This window comes from Dasypus novemcinctus, chromosome 1 (genome assembly GCF_030445035.2).
Source record: "Dasypus novemcinctus isolate mDasNov1 chromosome 1, mDasNov1.1.hap2, whole genome shotgun sequence".
In the NCBI taxonomy this organism is placed as follows: Eukaryota; Metazoa; Chordata; class Mammalia; order Cingulata; family Dasypodidae; genus Dasypus; species Dasypus novemcinctus.
Genome location: NC_080673.1, coordinates 9,823,222 through 9,845,233, shown reverse-complemented (window position 1 = coordinate 9,845,233; position 22,012 = coordinate 9,823,222). Strand labels below are relative to the sequence as shown.

The 22,012-nt window shown below is 36.9% G+C and overlaps 1 pseudogene; it reads left to right on the top strand.

Annotated features, from left to right (window-relative positions):
- The first annotated feature begins 18,942 nt into the window (after positions 1-18,942).
- On the top strand, positions 18,943-19,477 carry LOC101428300 (ADP-ribosylation factor-like protein 5A pseudogene; annotated as a pseudogene).
- Positions 19,478-22,012: the final 2,535 nt, after the last annotated feature.

Sequence of the window (22,012 nt, the reverse complement as noted above, 5' to 3'; positions counted from 1 at the left end):
GAATAGATATTACCATAATCATCAAGCATATACCTAGAATAGGAAAGATATAGGTACAGTACTTAATACCAATCAATGCACTAATGAATGCGTAAGTTTCTTTTTGAGTTGCAATTAATAGATCTAAGCTCCAGATTTTCAATACCACACAAGTTGTCTCTACATGGGAGCAGGCCATAATGCCAAATGTATTTAAGTTCTACTCACAGTACTCTGGTGATCATTCTCTAATTGGCATGTCCTTCACACAGCCAGCATGCTGCAGCACCATTGACCCTAGAGAGAAGCTAGGAAAGCAGGCTCCAGGATTCCCCTGGCCTGGTGCACAGTGCCCTTCAGCACCGCGGAGCTTTTTACTTCTACACCTTCACCATGATGACATTATTTAACAAGTATTTTACTGCACTGATACAGCCCAATGGAATCAAGATTATCTTCCTTTACCACCACTTTAATACGCAGATTGAGGTGGGCCTCTGGCAGTTTTTCCTGTATTGAAGTTACTTTTTGTTATTAAAATCAATTCAGTTTCTGTTTAATAATGACTTACTGTAATTAGCCATTCAAAAAATTTGGTTTAAACATTACTTCTACAAACTTCTTATAACTATCCATAACCACATAGATAGAGATTGCTTCACATCAAGACAAATTCCTCCTTCACAAAACACATTCCCTTATTAATGCTTCCTTCTACAAAATCTTCTACAACGTGCCATGTGCATTCAAGTTTTGTTGTACATGCTTCTACCCTGATTTTATGAAAACCAGCTATCTTATCTTAGGATAAAACACATTATTTTAAATAAACTTATCAAATTTTAGTCAGCACTCCCATAAACCTTTTATACCTTTCTATATCCACTTAAGTCTCATATCCCTCATTCTGTTCTGTTCAGAATCGAGGTAGGTTTCACTTATGACAAGAATGTGGAAGGAAATTTTTTTAAAATTTGGATAATTATGAGTTACAGGAAGTGCAATGGAAAGGTTTCCGTAGTTGCGAAGGGGTGGCACATGGGTGTGGGTTATTGCTCTGTGAGAATGGCATCTGTAAGGCATGAGAAGTCAAGATTTCAGAAAAAACGGCAGACTTTTTGCAGAGATTGACATAAATATGCAAAAAGGCAGTGTGGGATTAGTCCTGGACTCCTTTAAATTGTTTTCTGGGACTTAGAGTTTTAGAGTGAATTGGTAGGAAAGGGGAAATTTCCAGGAACAAGGAGAGTTTGTGATATGCCTCCTTTTCTGCTAATAGCAGGTTGTGTTTTTGAAAACCAGAAGATGGAGTGGTGTTACCAGGAGAGCAGGAGCTCAGACTCTCTCCCTCCTCAGTCCTTTTTGTCTTATATAAGGAGGTTAAAAAGCTGAATCTTTACAGGAGCACATTTATATAAGAGGGTTATTCGTGGGGAAAAATACTTCCATTATTTACATAGGAAGATTTCCTGTAAATGACGAATGTATAGTGAAAAAGAAATTGAAAGTACCCCCAAATTTAATTTTGCTTATGTGATAGACAAAGTCAGAGAAACAACCCAAGAAACATTGCCTCAGATTCAGACCATTTTTGAGATGCAACTAAGTCAAATATCTTTCATGCGATACTTCACGTGATTGTAAACCAAACTAGTCTAGATAATTGTTCTTTTTTCTGTTTCTCTGGTGAGTCAAATAATTTTGAAATGCAGGCATGAATCAAGTAATGGAATATTCCCTCAGGATTAATAAAAGGTACAGTAGTATGTCTTGATTTTTTTCATTGTGTATTTGGGGTCTGAACAGGGAAAAATAAAATAATTGTATTTAGAGTAATTTTAAAAGGTGTTGGTTTTTTTCCACAACAGTATAACTTCATGTTCCAGATGGGACTTAAATAAAATCCATGACAGAACCGAACCACCAAGAAACTCTCTTTGGTCTCCACTTTCTTTTAGTGAAGGAGAAAAATTCCAAAATCATATAGATGCTTCATGTCACTTAGGGAAAAAGCAGTGTAAAACACATGGCTCTCTGGTAAAGGGAGGTGACATAAGTGCAATGGTTTGTGATCCTAGAGAACATGGAGGGGCAAATATTAATTCATGACACTGTTGTATAAATGAAGAGTGCAGAATTGTACCTTACTTGGACGATTTCTTTCTTTTCATTTTCCTTATCTCATCATCTTTCTTACTCTCTCTCTCACTTTTACACACACAGACAAACTCAAAACCCTTTCTCTTGTCATTCCTGATAAAGATATTTTATATATTTAGATGCTGAGCTAGGTTTACGGTTCTAGAAATCCGTATGAACAGAGAAACAATGAAATATGTGTGCATTAAATACAGGTGCAAGTATCTGATTTTGCAAAATTTCTCAGAAAAAATTTTTATTTTTTTCTCTTTTAAAAATAAATTGCGTATGGGTCCAGCAGTTGTTGTTTTTTTTATTAGGTTTTAGCCTATTAGTGAGTTAACAATTCTTAATAAGAAACCATTGAAAATCAAACCATTGGTGAGTGACTTAAGAGCTGATAGAGTAAAGCTGGCCATAGTATGTAAACTCTTATTAGACAGGAACTAATTTGATTAACTTTTTCCCTTATGAATCTAAGAGGGTATTAGTTATGAACCTTTATGAAAGTAGAAAATAAAACTGTTAAAACACCCTCCTACAATCAAGTTATATGATCAAGTGTAAATACGAAGGATAACGAATTTTACCTTTTCCACCCATGTATATCATAGATCTTCATGTATTTTAGAAAACCAGAAGCATCAGCCTTACCTGGAAGTTACTCAAAATGTGTTTCAAAAAACAAAAACATAAGCATTACCTGGGAGTTTGCTAGAAATGCACTGTCTTTGGTGCCAACCCATATTTACTAAATCAAATCCACATTGTAATAAGATCCCCAAGTCATTTGTTTTCATACTAAAGCTTGAGAGCAAAGACATAAAAGATACAGAAGAATGCCTGAGATACATTGGAGGGAAATGGATAGAACATTTGAGTGATGTATTCTAAGTTCCTTGAATTTTATATGAAAATGGGTTGTTGCTTTTATTCTGTCAAGATCATATTCCTAAGAAACTACACTCCTACTGAACTTATTATATAAAATAATTTACAAACTGTCTCTGGATAATGTGACTTAATTTGTAACCATTTCAGACATATGCATGTTAATCAAACTGCTTTGATCCTTATGAATAGAAAATGACTATCAAGGTACATTGTGACTTCCTCAGAACAAACATAAAAGTTTCTTGCAAAGGCTAATATTTGGAAAAAAGATTGCATTTTCCAAGTCCTTAAAAACTTCCTTGTAGTAGTAACTCACCATATGGTTCCCAATATTTAATTAGGTTCCCTAAATACTTAGAGTATACCTTGAAAGGAAGTTGTAACAGATAAAATATTTAGAGTTGCTATGGATTTGAAACCTTGTAAATAATAATTTTCATGGTCATATAATAAATGTATATTGGAATAAAAGAATAAATACTTATTCATTTCAATTATGACCTATTAGGTAAAGGGCATACTGAATTATATGTTTCACAGGTTTGGAAAATAGTTATTTTGAGTTTTAACTACTGCTTTAGCTTCCTATGCTGCATAAGAAAATACCATTAGATTGAAGCAATCAGAACTTATTTACTCATGGCTTTAAGTCTGGGACAAAAGTCCAAATCAGGTCATTATCAAGGCGATGCCTCCTGCACCGTGGCATTCTGGGACTGGCTGAGGGGATCATCATTCTTCCTTAGTTTTGAACATGGCAAAGCATATGGTGGCCTCTTCCTTTTCTTCTGGGTTCCGTCTATTTCCGGCTACTTCCTGTGGCTTTCCTTCTCTGCCTGAACTTCATGCACCTTAAAAAGGGCTCCAGAAATAGGATTAAGATCCATCCTATTGAGGTGGGCCACACCTTAACTCAAGTAGCTTCATCCAAAGATCTTACTTTCGATGGGTTCACACCCACAGGAATGGAACTGTAAGAAGGAACACAGTAAATACACATGTGATAACATGGATGAATCCTGAAGACTTACGTTGAATGAAACAACCCAGGCATTGAAGGATAAATACCACATGACTTTCTGATATGAAGTAAGTAAACCAAGCTGCCTCAGAGAGCTAGAGACTGGATGACAGGCTTAAAGGAAGCTGGGGGGAGAGGAAGGTTGTGAGCTGATGCCTATATGGGTGAAGTCTATGATAAGCTGGAGGTAAGTATTTGTACAGGGAATGGATAAAATGGGGGCATAGGGATACCTTTGAGTGGGGCTTTGTGGGCTTGGGGAGGCTAGGGATGGGAGGATGGATCAGATGGCCCAAGAAGTTGGGGGTGGGTGGGAGGAACATTTGCACATAAGAGATCATCAGGTATGTGGTCGAAACTATAATGTTGAGAAAACTCTTTAGAAAATATAATAAGAAAGGTTACCTTTTTAAGATGCTTAAGGGGGGCATCTGACACAGGGTAGGCTTCTAGGGAGTGTGTGAGTGCTCATTTTGTCATAGTGGGTTATATCATTGCGTGGAGACCCACACAATGAGAGTGAAGGTATACCCACATCCTGAGGAGGACTAATGTTCTCAGAGGGAATTGTATCTCTCAAGAGAATTAGGGGCTCTCGATGGATTAGGGCAGCTGAGTGTGTCAAGCCCTCAATATTGTTGCAAGTATCTGTGAATGTGGTCCTTCAAGTACTGAAGATTGATTGTCACTGTGGGCCCTGAGGGGAGAGGGAGAGAGGTATTGACTAGATGGAATCAGTGTAACTGTGGGGCAATAGAAGTCTTCCACAAGATCATGCAATGATGGATATAGGACATGTTAAATTACACCAAAAATGTATAAAAGTCTACAGGCTAAAATGTAAACCATAATGTAAAACATAAACCATAATGTAAACCCAAATGGAACCATGTTTGAAAGTTACTATGTTTCAATATCTGTACATCAGCTGCAGCAAAAATAATATGAACATGTAAAAAGATCATTGCTGGGGAAGGGACAAAGGGTTTGATGTTGAATATGTGGGAGTACCACATATTGTATTTGTGAATTACTGTGATCTAAAACTTTTGTGAAGACACCTTAATAATTAGGACAAAAAAAAAACAGGACATAGACACTAAGGAAGAAATGAAAGAAGTTGCCTTGCCACTGTACATACAGGGCAATACCTATTACAGTGATGAAAGGCAAAACATCAAAAATAAAGCTTTTTCATTTTTTGATACCCCAATTTATTTTTTCTCTATTTAATTTTTCTAAATTTGTATGTATTCTATGTCTAACCTGTAAACCCATCACTATATTCCATTTTACGGTTAAGGGAACTTGGCAATATATTAGACTTCATTTTTGAAGAAGTTTTGGACCACAGAGAGGTTCAACTACGGCAGGGGAGGAACACTGGTGTGGGGTGTTATTGATGGGGACACATGGTTGACAGAGAGTTCTCCAGGGCATGTATACAGGGTACATAAAAATGTTTGGATACATCTATAGTAGTTGCAGTTAAAAAAGACAACTGAGGGAGTGCTGAGTTCCTAGCCAGGGGAGCTCTATCACATTACTCATGGAACAGCAACAATCCCCCAAGTGCAAAGGCAAAGACCAATAAAGAAGGATGGTCCAACAATGAGCCCTTGATACTGATGACTGTGCTTATGAGCCTGTGTGCCTGAAATATGAACTAGGCCTAGAGCTGCAGGATGCCTAAGAGTTACCTCCTGAGAACCTCTGTGTTGCTCAAATGTGGCCACTCTCTAAGCCAAACTCAGCATGTAAATGCATTACCTTCCCCCCAGTGTGGGACCAAACTCCCGGGGATGAATCTTCCTGGTGCCAAGGGATTACTACCAAACACCAGCTGGTGATGTAACTAGAAAAAGACCTTGAATAAAAGGGTCAACTCAGACCAGCAGAATATCTCAGCCTACATGTAATATCAGGTATTAAAAACTGCTATTTGACCTTGAATAAAAGGTGGAAATGGAAAGGACAAATGAATTTATATGACTATGAGTCTCCAAAAAAGTGTTGGGAGGTCTTCAGAGGGGTCATGCTTATGCATACCTCAGCAGAGGCCCAGAGACAGCCAAGTAGATACAACCCCAGGTGCTGGTTCTCCTCAGTGTTACAGAGACCCACAGGTTCTATGGTCATAGCAGATGGAGTTCAGTGCCATGTCAGTTGGCCCTACTTTGGAGTTTGTGTTCCTGAGTGTGCTGGAGTTGGACTCAGATGTGACCTTTCTACATATGCCTCTTCTGTCACTTTTACTGGACCTTTGGTTGGTGCTGGGGTTGTATACTCAGGAGACCTGAATCTCTGGACTGTCCATGTAACAGACAGGCCCTGAGCCTCAGCAGACTTGTAACTCCTATCCTCTGGTTTATTGAAATTACCCTGGTCAGCTAACATAAAGGTGAAGAAGGTCATCCACCACACCAGGGAGCCAAGAGTGCCTACAACTGCAAGCAGGAGAACTGCATCCATCATCCATGTGGAATCTAAGCCCCCTCTTGATGTAGAGGAGAACCGGACATCACCATACCAGGGTCCACAGGATGGAAGAATAGAGTATGGATTAGAGTGGACTTACTGACATTCTACTACAGAAATATTGTGGTTAGTAATGGAAGAAACTGTAGCATTGATGTGGGAAAGTGGCCACAGCAGCTGCTGCGGGTAGGGAGAGGGAAGAAGAGATATGATGTGGGGGCATTTTCAGGACTTGGAGTTGTCCTGGGTGGTTCTGCAGGGACAGATGCTGGACACTGTATGTCCTGCCATGGCCCACTGGGTGGACTGGGGGAGAGTGTAAACTACTATGTAAACCAATATCCATATGGTGCAGCAGTGCTCCAGAATGTATTCACCAAATGCAATGAATGTCCCATGATGATGAAAGAGATTGTTGATGTGGGAGGAGCGGGGTGCGTGGGATGGGGGGTATATAGGGACCTCTTATATTTTTGTATGTAACATTTTAAAAAAATAAAGAGAGAAAAAAATTTTTAAGAACAGCTTTTTGCTTGGGACTACATGTAGTTTCAAACTATCACAACTACCCATTGTTCTAAGTAGAATATGGAATGTAATTGGACCATGAGTATAAATATAAGTACCATAGGCTCTCTTCATGATTCCAATGACCTATGTGTAATTATCCATTTATGTATTGTCTCCCTTATTCATAAATGCAAGTCTGTGATTTCTTTGACTTCCGGATATACCAATGTGATACCTACCTAATTATTTTATAATGCCTTAACTAAATATAACTGATTAATTTTAAAATATTTGTATCTAAAAATTGTCACTTAAATAAAAATGACATGTGACTTTATAGTTTTGACTAAACTGCAGACCAAACAAACTTTGTCAGACAGAGAATAAGTGATTGTCATTTCTAAATTTAGGTGTCAGAATAAACCAAGGTTGAGGATGGCAAATCCACAGCAGGGACAACAATGTATAACAATACTTGATAAACGTAAGAGAAAAAGTTTCCTGTGTTATTTTTAAAAGCCTAGCATAGTTTATAATAAATTTGTTTATACCTTGATCTGTGATTACTTTTTTCTGAAAAACAGAATTCCATATTCCTTTGAATGAGTGTCATTTCATTAATCAGTCCAATATTCATTATTTTAAAATCTTAGGACTTAAGCTGATAATTAGATTTAGGAAATTTACATCTCATTTATATTCAAAATGTTTTAAAATATAATTTAAAAATTTTACAGATAAGAGAAAATTTTAAAATACAAATTTTGGTCACTTGCACTAAGATTGAATTAGAAATGGCACAACGACCTCAAAAAATTAAAAATGTATTAAATTGTTCAGGAGGTACAATCATTTTTTCCTAGAATTTATATTAGAAATGTTTTTGATGGACAGTTACTCATTTATGTTTAAGCTTCCATGGTTAGGAGAGAGAAAACATACTTAAAAAAAAAAAAACCAACAGAATTTTGTGTCCTGACAGATGAGCTAAGCTTCGGTTTATAATTTCATCTTAATTTTAATTAGGCCATTTACAATATTAAAATTGTTCAAAGTTAATCATTTTAAGATGTTTTAAGATCGGTGGCTGTCTAAAAATAACATTTCTTTCAGTGGGAATTTAAAAATAGATTGTTTAAATTTGGGAAGAAATAGCCAAAAAATAAATATGTGTTTATATTTCTGAAGAGGAAGAGCTTACAAGTAGAAAGCAAGTTAATATAGGTTAAACAATTGATTTATATAAATTCATCTGTACTAATTTATACGTCGTTATTTTTACTCTCGGTGATTTAAATGAATACTAGACTGTTGTCTTCTGAAACTCTAGTCCTAATAAGAAACAATCACAGACACTTACATAATAGCAGCGTGACGCTTCTTGACACCCAGCATATATCTACAAGGTCTGAAAGAAAGAGTTTTGACAGAGTGAATGGAGTAGTGTCTTTCTGAAAACGAGGAAAATTGATGGATCTGTATTCAGCAGAAGCACCCTGCCGGTCTCAGCTGTCCAATGCTGAGCTATCAGTTTCCCTCATTGGTACACCACCGCTACAGCATTTACTCTTTTTAAAAGTGCTCTTTCTAGATAACAATAAAAGAAAGATAACAAACATCAATATTGTAAGACGTCCCCTTTACAAGCTCTCTGGTAAACAGAAGTTAAGAAACAATAGATCGAGCACCTCTGGAGTTCAGTCTTCGTGCAGAATCAGTTCAGAATGATATAGTCAATACTTAACCTCTATTTGCTCTACCTGCATAATTTTCCTGAGCACACCTCTAAATATACTGTTTACTTTATTTCTGCAAGTTCATGACATTTCAGAGTTGACATAAAATCTGACTGAAGCTTTTAACTTTTTCTATTTTACTTTTTTTCATATGCAAGTAGTGCTATTACATAATATTAAAATAATTAATACCTCAGTTAAGATAGGAAACAATATCAAATGAAAAGCTTTGGGAATTTTTCTAGAGTGAAATAACAGTATAAACATCCATTTGATCCAGGCTTGCCACAATAATTCCTTCCACAGAATAATATGTATGCACCTGCTATTAAAAGATAGCACATATAGAAGATATCTCTAACTTCTTCCATGTCTCCATTTGAAATCCCCAACGATTCTACCTTATACTTTTGGGACCATGCATGTTATACTTCTTCATCCCAGCTTTATTTACAATGCTTCTTATCTCTTGCCAAGCAGAACTTTGATTTCTGCACACATTCCTGTTTGGGCAAGACATTAAAGTTTCTTATCATTTCCATTTCAAAGAGAATGTAGGAAAGTAGAACTCACAGTTCAGCTCTTAACAGGATGATACCCTTTGAAATAACCATTCCAATATTTTCCTTGAAATAACGTCTGTAATATGCTATCGGTATGTTCTTATCCCAATTCTTCTGTGTTTTTTTCCACTTGCTAGATCATATAAAAAATAACTGCCATTTTTTTCATATGTACATATGTTAAACTAATTGAAGAATTGTTTTAATATTGCTCCCAGGCATACATAAATGTTATAGAAAACATACCATTGGTGTTTGCTAAAATTTTAAAAGAGAACAAGATAGGTAAAGTTGCTTTGCAGTGAGACATTTTGCTTTATTTGATTTTTACTATCACAGTGTGTTATATTTCACAATTTTTCATTATATTAGTCTTTAGTACCAAATTCACAAATGTGAATTCGTGGAGATACTCAGATATAGTATTTGTTTTGCTGGATTATTATTATTATTGTCAAATAGTATTAAGTGCTAAAAGATCACTAGTAAAAGATGTTACTTGGTAGAAGTGAGCCCGAAATCAAAACATTCATTTTTGCACATTTTCTGTTATGACCTGTTATGTAATTGATGTAACATTATAGAAAGTCGATGCTCCCAAAATTAACTGACAAATTAGTTGCAATTATAGCAAAAATTAAAGTAACTTCTTGGGTTAATTTGCTAAATATTATTATTTTTATAGGGAACATTAAAGATATTTAATATAAATCAGACTTTTTAAAAAACGTAAAAAAGAGAAGTCTTTCCCTATGACTTATTATCTCATAGTAATAAAAATAATAAAACATTTGCACAAGAACATACAAATTGACCAATGTAACAGAAAGGAAAACTCAGATATATAATCATTAGCCACCAAATTAGGAATCGAAAATTAGGGATGTTGGGGATTGAATTATGTATTAATGCTTCACAAAAGACATGCTCTTAATCTTAAACTGCTTGCCTGTGGGTGTGAATCCATTTGTAAATAGTAGCTTTTGAAGAGGTTATTGTTAGTTAAGGTGCGACTATATTGAAACAGGCTGGTCTTAGTCTGTTTTATTGGAGGGTTTATAAAGAGGAAATTTGGATGATCTGGAAGTCAGAGAAAGCCACAGGATGAAAGAATGAAGGAGGTTTCCCTGTGATGCAAGACTTCCATCACCAGAATGCTACCAACTCTGGTATTTTGATTTTGGACTTCTGGACTTCAAATCTGTGAGAATATAAATTTTTGTTGTTTAAGCTAACCATTGCATGGAATTTGTCATAGCAGCTCTGGCTAACTAAGACAGATAGAAAAGGCAGAGTTTAGTTGGTGATAGGAAAACTGGCAAACCATGTAAAAAAAAAAAACTGCTTTCCCATCTAAAACAAGTATGGTCGCTAACTTCATTAAAGATATAAATGTGAAAGGTAATGTTTAAATATGATAGAAGAAAATATGGAAGTATATATTTGTATTCTAGACTGTAGAAATTGGTGAAGACATTTAAGCCAAAGTTTTACTTGCTTCAAATATAAGGCAAATTCAGATTAATTTGATCATTCAAAATTTAGAATTTCATTAAATGAAAGACACTTTGAATAAAGTTAATGGAATTTGAAGTAGGTCTTTGCAATATTTTTATATTATAATTAAATTTAGCCTTAAATAAAACAAAAAATAATATATTGAATATACTATCAAAAAATAAAAAGGAAACATTATATTAAAATAATCAAAAGATACAAATACACTATTTAAAGGAGAGAAAATGAAAAAATTAGCACATACATGAAAGATACATAATATCATTGGTAATCATAAAAACCAAAATAACATAAGATTTAGATATTATTCTAGAAAGCAATCTTTTATAGGTATTGGTATTAAATATACACATTTCATAATAATTATGTCTCACTAGGCTTATTATATTAAACAAAAAATCCCACAAAATTTCAGTGGCTCACAATAACAAAAGTGTATTTCTTGCTCATGCTGCATGCCAGCTGTTGCCCCTGCACATCTCTGCTTTGCATGTCTTTATGTCTGTACACATCTTCATTCTGGAGCCTCTGCAGAAGAAAGCTGTTGGATCTTGAATGTGCCTTCTCATGATGGAGGGAAAGAGCAAGGGAGTTTGGAGAAAATACACAGTGGCTCGGAGCTTGTACTGAAGGAGTATATGTCATTTTTGAGAACCTTTCATTGGTCAAAGCAGTTCAGCTGGTTATTACATCCAGGGTAAGGCACTGCAAGTCTTATGGTAGGAGTTTGTGATATGTGAGAGTGCAACATGAGGAATAATATTATAATTTGTCACACATGCATTATGACTCAGCAGTTCTTTTCCTGGTCACACCCAAAAATTAATAAATGATTCATTAAGGTGACATGTATCAGGATGCAGATTCAGCATTTTTTGTTGTGTCAGAGATCTGGTAGCAAATTGTGTGTCAAGATCATATCTAGAGGAATGAACACAAAAATTGTGATGCACATTCACCATGGAATATTATTAGAATAACAATTAGAAACAATGGAATAAATGTGCAAACTATTAGCTAAGTTGATCTTCAAACATATACTGATTAATGAGATAGCAGTGTGACGACAATATGTATTAAGGGTTTATTAAAATCTATATATGTGTACAAAACAGCAATGTAAATAAAATATGCACATAAAGCGATATGGAATGGTTGTCTGATGCGAAGTGTGAAAAAAAATGGAAACATACATTTAATCAAATCAAGTGACTAAAAAATGAACTTTATTCATGCTTTGAATTAATTTCATTGAACTTTATCATACAAGAATAGTCTCTCAACAAATGAGATTAAATTATAAATCAATAACAAAAAATAACCAGAAAAAAAATCTTAACATATGTGGATATAATACATTGGGTAAAAAAAAAAAGAAAGTCCAGAAAATATTGGACAAGAAATTCTAGGTAATGGTTATATGGGAGGGAAGGGATAAGGGAGAAGGGGATGAAAATTCCCGTTTCTCATGCAGCTGGATTCTCATGTATGCTATTTATATCTATTTTATATTTCATCCTTATATTCTGCGCATGCAAAGTATTTTTGTATAAAATATTTAATAAAATATTCTTAAAATATAAATTTATTTTAAAAAATTGGTTGGGAAGATCTGAATTAAGAAAATGAGGATTGAGTGATGATAATCAGGATTTAGGTAGAAAGAAAAATTCTTCCAGAAAGTGAGGAGACTAATCAACCCATTAGATATAACCACTAGAACAATCAGGCAAACCTGTCATAGCTATTAGTTCCTAAAAGGGAGGTCAAATCTTTTATTCCCATCAGACCACTCAGGAAAAACCAGCCGTATCAGTTGCCCAAAGCAGTGCTCATGCAAAGTACCAGAAATCTATTGGTTTTAATAAAGGATATTTATTTGGGGTAAAAGCTTACAGTTACAAGGCCCTAAAGAGTCCAATTCATTACCATAAAGGGTACATAAAAGTTGTGAACTTACAAAACTATCATGCACATGTGCAGAATTCCCATACAACACCCTTCTATCAACACACCACACCATGGCCGAACATTTTTTACAGATCATGAGATAATATCATCAGAATATTGCTACTATAACTATGGTCCCGAGTGTATATTTGGCATACTTTTTCCATAACTCCCCCATTATCAACACAGTACATCTTTGGCATAGGTCATAAATATTACGGTAACGCTGTTAACCACATTCCATAGGTCACTCCAGCTGTATTTTTTCATGCTTCTCCACATTCCCATCATCCTGCAGTGATGATGTTCATCTGCTCTAGCTCACAAAGGACACTCTTGCATCTGTACCATCAACCACAATTTTCATCCACCTCTGGGTTTACTTTGTTATTCAGTCCCTAGATTATTCTCTAGCTTTTTTTCATCTGACATTTGCATACCTAGACTACCCTTTCCAGCCACTTTCCCATTTATAAACCAGCTGTTACTCACTATAGTGTGTTGCCAACAACTCTATACATTTCCACACTTCTACAGTAAAATTAATTAAAACTTCTGCATGCATTAAGCATCAGTAGTCCATCTCAGTCCTCCTCTTATGTCCTTTAAGAATCCACCACTTACCACCAGGTCTTGAAGATGTTTTCCTACATTTTCTTTTAGAAGCTTTATGTTTCTTGCTTTTATATCTAGGGTTTTTATCCATTTTGTTAATTTTTGTATAAGAAGTGAGATAGGGGTCCTCTTTCTTTATTTTGGCTATGGTTATCCAGTTTTTCCAGCACCATTTGTTCAGTGGTTTGTTCTGCCCCAGCAGGGTGGATTTGATAGGCTTGTCAAAAATCACTTACTATAGACATTTCTGAACCATCAGTTCAGTTCCATTGGCCCATGTGTCTGTCTTTATGCCAGTACCTTGCTGTTTTTGCCACTGTAACTAGGTATTATGATTTAAAGTTCAGAAGTGAGAGTCCTCCAACTTCACTTTTCCTTTTTAAGATGTTTCTGGCTATTCAAGACCACTTTCCCTTCCAAATAAATTTGATAATTACATTTTCCATTTATTTTTAAAACGCTAGTGGAATTTTTATTGGGATTGCATTGAATTTGTATACCAGTTTGGATAGAATTGACATCTTAATGATAGTTGTCTTCTTCAGTGAGTATCCATTAACATAGTCCACCAAGGGGGTGGGGAGTTAACTTGAGTTACACCCTGCTGATATGGTTGCATCAAGCCCTAATCTTAATATAATTTAATCAAAGACATATCAGCTGAATCAAATATAGTTAAAGGGTATTATGCCCAGAAGAACAGACCAGTTTACAAACATAATCTCTCATTTCGGAATTCATAAATAATCTTAAACTGCCACACTCCACACTCTGAATTCCAAAAAGATATTACAATATTAAAAAAAAAAAAACAAAGAAAATTAAATCCTTTCAGTTAGCAATGCTAAGTATAAAATCACACCACAGTTTTACAAATACAGTGTATCTTGGTGCAAAGTCCCATCTGGCTGTAGATCTGTGAAACTTACAAAACTATTTATCAGCTTCCAGTATATAAAGGGACAGATATAGGATAAATATTTTATTACATAAGGAGAATTGTGGAGGAAAATATGCACCACAGGTCCCCAAGAGTTCTGAAAACCTGCAGGGCATACTCCGTTAGATTTCAAAGTCAGAAAGTACTTCTCAAGATGATGGTTTCTTCTCCTCCTTAGGGTTCATGGGAGCCTGCTCTTTCCACAGGCTTGCTCAGTGGTCATTATCTTGGTTCCACTCTCATCAAGCAGATGGTGGTGACTGAGCTCCAAACCTCACCTTCTTCAAATGCCATCTTCACATGGATGGGATTCCTCTCTCAGCTCAAGAGAGGTCTTAATTCTAGACCTCAGCTTCCATGGTTTTCTTCTTAAAGCCATTTTCCCTTCCATATCTCCCCTCCATGTCTCTTTTAGTCCAGGTTGATAGTGGTTTTGTCCATACAACTCTCTCAAAAAGCTTGTTGGTTTAGCAGGCAGGAAGCAGGGTTCCAAGCCATCAGACAGTAAAATTTTCTACAAGTCTTTCCTGGATAACTGCATTTTCAATCCTGATTTACAAGTCCCAAGTTTATTTAATTCCTCAAATGAGGCAATATCTTCTGAGGGCTTAATTTCTGAGGCTTGAAATTTTTGGAATCAATTTCTGATTCCATTGTGCCCAATAAATAAATTCTCAGCTTATGACTTTCAGCTAGCATTTCACTATAAGCTATAAAGAGAAGCCAAGCCACATCTCTAAGTTTACTTTGGGAAGCTCTTTAGCTAAATGTCCGACCTTGTCATTTTCAAACTCTGCCTTCCATATAATATCAGGAGTTAATCTTGCTAAGTTCTTTGCAACTTTAAAACATGGACCACCTTTCTTCCAGTTTCCAAAAATAGTTTCATTTCCTTCTAAGGTCTTATCGGATATAACCAATACAGGTTCCATATTCCTACCAACAGTCTCTCAAAACAATCTAGGCCTGTTCCATCAAGCATCTCACAATTCCTCCAAAAATACCCCTTACCCATTTAGAAAACAGTTCCAGCATTTTTGGAAATTATATCAGACTATGACCCATTCCCTTGTACTAAATTCCTTATTAATCAGCCAAAGAGGTGCTGATGCAAAGTACCAGAAATCTGTTGGTTTTCATAAAGGGTATTATTTTGGGGTGGAAGCCTACAGTTAAAGGCACTAAAGGTCCAGCTTAAATATGGTTTCTTACCAAAGTTAGCTGCCACATATTGAAACAAGATGGTTGTCAGTCTCTGTGAGGGTTCAGCCATCTTCTCTTCAGCTACAAGCTGGCATAGCACTTATCTCTCTTCCAGGGGCCATAGGATCAAAGTTCTCTCCTATTCCATGTCATGACAAAGTTCTCTTCTCTGGCATCTATGGAGCTCTCTTTCTTCCTATGCCTTCTTCTGTGTGTCTTCTTGAGTGAGTGCCTGTTTATATCAGCCAATCAAGGCAGGGACTTAACCTGAATTATACCCTACTGACATGTTTGAATTAAAGCCCTAATCTTAGCATATTTAATCATAGACATCTCAACTGACTCTAATATATTCAAATGGTTTCATGCCCAGAGGAACAGATCAATTTGCAACATAATCTCTCTCTTTAGAATGCACAAATTATCTCAAACTACCACACCAACCAAACTTGTCAAACTTGCAAACCTAAAGATTGTTGATGAAGGCTATATTTCTACTTCTAAGAAGATTACTAGGAAGATTTATACTTAAGTTTGAGAAGTAGAAAGAAATATTGAGACATGAAATAGCAATAAGACCCTGAAAGTCTAGATACCTGAATTATCCTCTTCCTCACTATTTTTTGAGATTTCTTGAGGATCACGTTGCTTCAGTTCATGCCTGGAACCTCACATGCGGTCCCTGATATATACCCTGCTTAATTTATCCTGGCAGTTCAGGCTACAGTGGACTCTGTGGCTGAGCACTTTCATTCTCCTTGTTTACATGTGTGTGTGTTTGCTTCCTACAGCAGAGATTGTGCTTGATATATATTAAATATATACTGGGGGAAATGATATTATTGGAGGGAGGAGAATTAAGCTGCATTTACCAATTCTTCATTATGTGTAGAATTTTACATCTCAAATTGACATCATCTGTTGCCAACTCTAACAGGTAAAAAAGGCTGAACAAAGTAACCTGGCTTAGGCAAGATCACACAACTAATTAAAGTTTAGGGAATCCAGATTCCCTAAAATCTCTTCACAATTAGTGTGCTTTCTTCCATAAAAGTGGGGTTTAGTCAAAATTCTACATACTTCTATATGCTTCAGCAATTACCTCAAGGGACCAAGTAGGCAGATCTCCAATCCTTCCTCTCAGCTTTGACCTGGGTCAGCCTTTCATATTTCTGTTTTATTTTTGGGGGGGTTGAGAAATCATTGTTAGAAAGAAAAAGGATTTTAAAAAATGGAAAAAGAAAACCACTATTTTACATAATGTTTTATTATATATGCACAAAATTAAGCATTATGTGTTTAATTTACATGCTACTATTTTTAATAAATATATCCATTTTTCCCTCTTTCAAAAAATCTTATTGAATGTCTGGTATGTGACAATCACAGTGTAAAATGCTGGAGATATAGTCAAAATCAGGACATGGTCCCTGCTCTCAATTTCCTCCAGGGAAGGATAGGGACAATCAGACAACTGAGATACAGGATGAGAAGGACTTTAAAATAAGTATGGGATGAACACAGGATGGCCACTGAATCTGGTCTGAATAGTTCAAGGAACAATATAATGTAGATATATGATGCATAAGAAGAAGATAAAATTGGGGAAAATGTTCCAAGTGGCAGAAAGGGTATGAAACAAGAAATTGAAGTATAAAAAAGTACTACATATTTTTGAACCTAAAAGTAGTTCTGAATGGATGTGGGAGTAAGTTGGAAAAGGGCATGGAATAAGTGGTTATAGGAGAGAGAGCTTGAATATGGGTTTTGTCATGAGACTGATTGGGTCTGAGTCCTGGCTTCAAAGAGTGACCTTAAGAACATCCTTTAAACTGTCAACCTGTCCAATTTTACCCTGGTAAAATCTTGTTAGCAATGGTGCTTCCCTCATAAAGTATGACAGTGCAAATAAATGGTACATGCTAATCGTGATATAATTCTGTGAAATAAAAAACTGGTTAAGAAATGTGGTCGTGTAGCCAGATTTAATTCAAATCATAGCTTTTGGCACTTACTAGCAGCATGACCTCAGATAAGACACTTGACTATACTCTCTCAATTGTTTCATCTGTAAGAGATGTGAGGGAAATAAGCATGTGGATATTTGGGGAAAGAACAGTTTCGGCAGAGAAATCAGCAAGTACAAGTTGAGACTGATGGTACTTGGTAAACTTGAGAATGAGCGAGAATGCCAGTGTGGCCAGAGAAGAGTGAAGTAGATAGTAGTAGGACTTAAATTCTGAGTGAGAAGCAATTTGTGGGGAGAAGGTGCATATCATTTTGGGGATTAAAGTTATTGTAAGAAGTTTAGCTGTTTATCTCTTATTCTGAGTGAGAAGGGAGGGTTTTGGAGAGTTTTATGCTGAGAAGTATAGTCATCTTATTCACCTTGTGGTGGGAACAGATTAAGGTGGGGGTGTGGTGGGGAAGGGGACAGAATGCTGCAGGGGTACCAGTAAGGAAACTTTGCAATAGTACAAGAGGAAGGGGATGGATGGTTGGAAAGAGTTTATAGCAAAGAAAATGGAGGGAAGTGGTTGGCTCCAGGATATGTTTTTGAAGATAGATCTGGAAGCTTTTTCCCTCAGGATGGCTATGGGCAAATGAGAATGAAGATGAAATAATACAAAATAGAAATTGATAGCTTGCAAACATGGCCAAAATAAAATTTGGTCGAAAATGATATTGTGGAAACTTCAGGCCCCAAGAAGCCTTCAAGCTTCCTCTCTTACTGCATTTGGGACCCCTGCCCTCCTCCCCCCAACCCCCACCCACTCCCCACACCATATGGAGAAGCTGGAAAGCCCTCTCGATGAAATTAAACACATGGATGAGTAGCTCTCACCCTCCTGATAACCAGCCAACCTCCAGAGGCAGAGCACCCAGCTTACACAGCACCTGTCCTACTGAGCTCAGCCTCAGTGACTAAGTCACAGAATTTTAAGCAAAGTAAATGTTTACTTAACCAACAAAGTTTTCAGATAGTCTGTCATGTTACTATAGATAGTAGCTACAAAGGATGGTCTATGAAATCTTTTCTGAAACTGGGTCAGAACATCACTGTGCCTCATAGATTGTGGTATAAATCAATGCTTAAAATTTGCAAACCAAGAAAAGATATATATTTAAGTTTCCTGTGGTCCCCCAAAGACCATGGGTATATGGGAAGACATCTCAGTAGCACTAAAGCAGTCACTTAATGGTTAAACATGAACACTGCGGCAATATCCTAGAGCTGCCTCCGGAATGGCAGAGGGAAATCATTCTGGGCTGGACGAGCATGGGAGCAGCACCTGCAGAGGCCAGGCGCTCCGCCATGTTGCTCTCCTCCCCCTTAGCCTGCAGCCAGGGAGGCCAGGCCACCCCAGTGGCTGGAGCGGGGTCTGCTGCCGGAGAATGGGAATTCTCTTCACCAGGATATGGAGACTGTTCAATCACCAGGAGCACCAAGTTATGGTTGCTGGGCTGCATAATGCAGGGAAAATGACCAGCCTTTATCAGTTGTCTATGAAAGAGGTTTTACATAGATCCCCTACAATAGGACGTAATGTAGAAGAGAGAGTGGTTAATAATACCCATTTCCTAATGTGGGATACTGGTGGCCAGGAATCTCATCATTCTTCCTGGCACACTCACTATACTAACGCTGAGTTTGTAGTAGCTGTTGTGGACAGTTCAGAGAAAGGATTTCTCTAAATACAGAAGAACTGGATAAAATGTTAGCACATGAGGACCTAAAAAATGCTGGTTTGCTTATTTTTGCTAATAAACTAGATGTTAAAATTGTATGACTGTAGGAGAAATATCCCAGTTTTTGAAACTAAGTTCTTGTAAAGATCACCAAGGGCATGTCCAGGCAAGCAGTGCTCTTACCAGCAAGAGATTGTGCCAAGGACTTGAGTGGAGGATGTCACAATCTAAGATTAGATGATCTCTAGTGACCTCTTCTCATAGACTGTGTAAACAAAGTGCTAAACTTTACCAGAAAGCTGCAAAAGTTAATGGTTTAGGTTTATTTACAATAAAATGATTTAAACTTTTTTGGTAAGAAGAAAAATGATTTGAAAACAAAGATGACGTCTCAACTTTGAATTTGCTTTCACATTAGTTCCTCTCAAAGTAAGGTCTTAAAGCTGTGATTAATATTTTTCACATAAGCAACCCTCTTAGACATTGCGTAGCCTGTTGAAAGTTTAAAGGGAGAAGAAGACACTTATAATTTGAAAAGCTTTACTGTCAGTGCAAACCTTCCCAGTTGAATGCTCTTTTCTTGTTCTAAGACAAAATACAAATCAGCACAGATACTCAGTTTCCATTATTTTAAAGTGTAATATTACTCATGAAAAGTATTTTGGGTAAGGTTGTGAAGCCAGCTAGTAAGATAGGGAATCCATACATGGATCTGGAACCTGGCAAGAAGTCCACGTAGACATCAAATCCCCCAAGATGGCTGCTGGAAGATCTCTCCCCCCAAGATTCTGCCATTCAGAAAAAGATTTCCTCCAAAAGCCAGGAAAATCTCCGGATATTCCCCAAGGATTTTATAAATTGGGCCCTCCTGGAGGATTGATGGGTGGGGTAATCAATCAAAATAGCAAACAGCAAACTGAGACTCCTTCTGTGCCATTAGCAAAGGGTTGGAATAATTAATGGTTGAAAAAGCAAGCAGGAAGACCTTTTGTTCACACTTGCCTTCGCGCTGTCCCAGGACCAGTCCCAGTGCTAGTTCTGCCCTATTCCTGCCCTCTGTGTCCTCCTCTCACCATTTTTCCCCTGACATGGTTTCCACGCAAGTAAAACCTGGGCATTAATAATCTAAAATGGAGAATTGTAGTCTGTAAATCAGCCCACTTAATCACTTTTCAGCCCCTTCCTCTCTACCTGAGACCCATGATCTTTTATTTTCTCCTTGTGATGGTTAGGCTATTGTGTCAACTCAGCCAGGTAATTGTGCCCAGTTGTTTGGCCAAACAAGCAGTGGGCTAACTGTAATACAAGGGCATATTTGGACTTTAGTCACCATTGACCTTACTGTAGTGGTAAATCATGGATAGCTGGTTATAATTACATCAGTCAGGGAGATTGCCATCTGCAATGAGAGATGCTTAACCCAATCAGTCGAATGCCTTAAAAGAGGAAGTGATTCCAACATTGAGTGAGAAATTCCCAGCTTGTCTTTGGACAGTCAACATCTCTCAAAACTTGTCAAGAACCCTCAATGGACTTTCATTGCAGCCCCTGGTTGCAACCTGCCTGTGGAACCTGGACTTGTGTATCCCCATGGCTGCGTGAGAGACTCTTAAAAAATCCTATACTATTGACAGATATCTCTTGTTGATTCTGTTTCCCTAGAGAACCCTGGCGAATACACCCATTTCTCTTCCCTCCCTACCTTAATAAATTACTGGCATAAGTCACCCGATGTGCTCTTGAAATTCATTTCTGCAGCATAGTGAAGAAACTAGACAAAATCCGGTTACAGTTGTGTGTGTATTGTGTATATACCTTAAGTTCAAATTAATGGCTTTGATTTGCATTCTAAAGAAAAGCGATGAGTAACACAGAAATTTGTAATATCCTTACTTGTAACCATATGAAATGAGTCTGGCATTAGTGTTAAGTGCCATTTTGTACTTTTCCCTTTAGGCTTTCTGTATTGTACTAACCAACCCTCAAATCATTGCTTTTTTAAAAAAAGTATGTGAAGTTCATGAAGCCATTTCCTATTACAAGGTCCTGTAGCTGCTTCCCTACATTGCCTTCCAAGTTCTTTATTGTCTTGGCGCTCATATTTAGATCTTTCATCCATCTTGAGTTGATTTTTGTACAAGGTATGAGTTGGTGATCCTCTTTCCTTCTTTTGTATATGGCTATCCAATTTTCCAAGCACCATTTGTTGAAGAGGTCATTCTCTCCCAGTTGAGTGGGCTTGGTGGCCTTGTTGAATATCAGATGACTGTTCATGTGAGGATCTGTATCAGAACTCTCAATTCGTTCCGTTGGTCAGTATGTCTATCCCTGTGACAATACCATGCTGTTTTGACCACTTTAGCTTTGTAGTATGTTTTAAAGTCAGGTAGTGTGATTTCTCCAATTTCATTTTTCTTTTTCAATATGTCTTTGGCTATTCAGGACCTCTTTCCCTTCCAAATAAATTTCATAGTTAGGAATAAAATATGGATTAGAGTGGACCTACTGGTGTTCTGCTGTGGAATTATTGGGACTCTAGCAATGGAAGAAATTATATCATTGATGTGGAGACAGTGGCCATGAGAGTTGCTGAGGGCAGGGAGAGGGGAAAAGAGGGATGATATAGGGGCATTTTCTTGCAGGCACAGATGCAGGACATTGTATATCCTGTCACAACCCACTGAATGGACTGGGAGAGAGTGAAACCTACAACATAAACTATAATCCATGCTGTGTAGCAATGCTCCAAAATGTACTCATCAAATGCAATGAATGT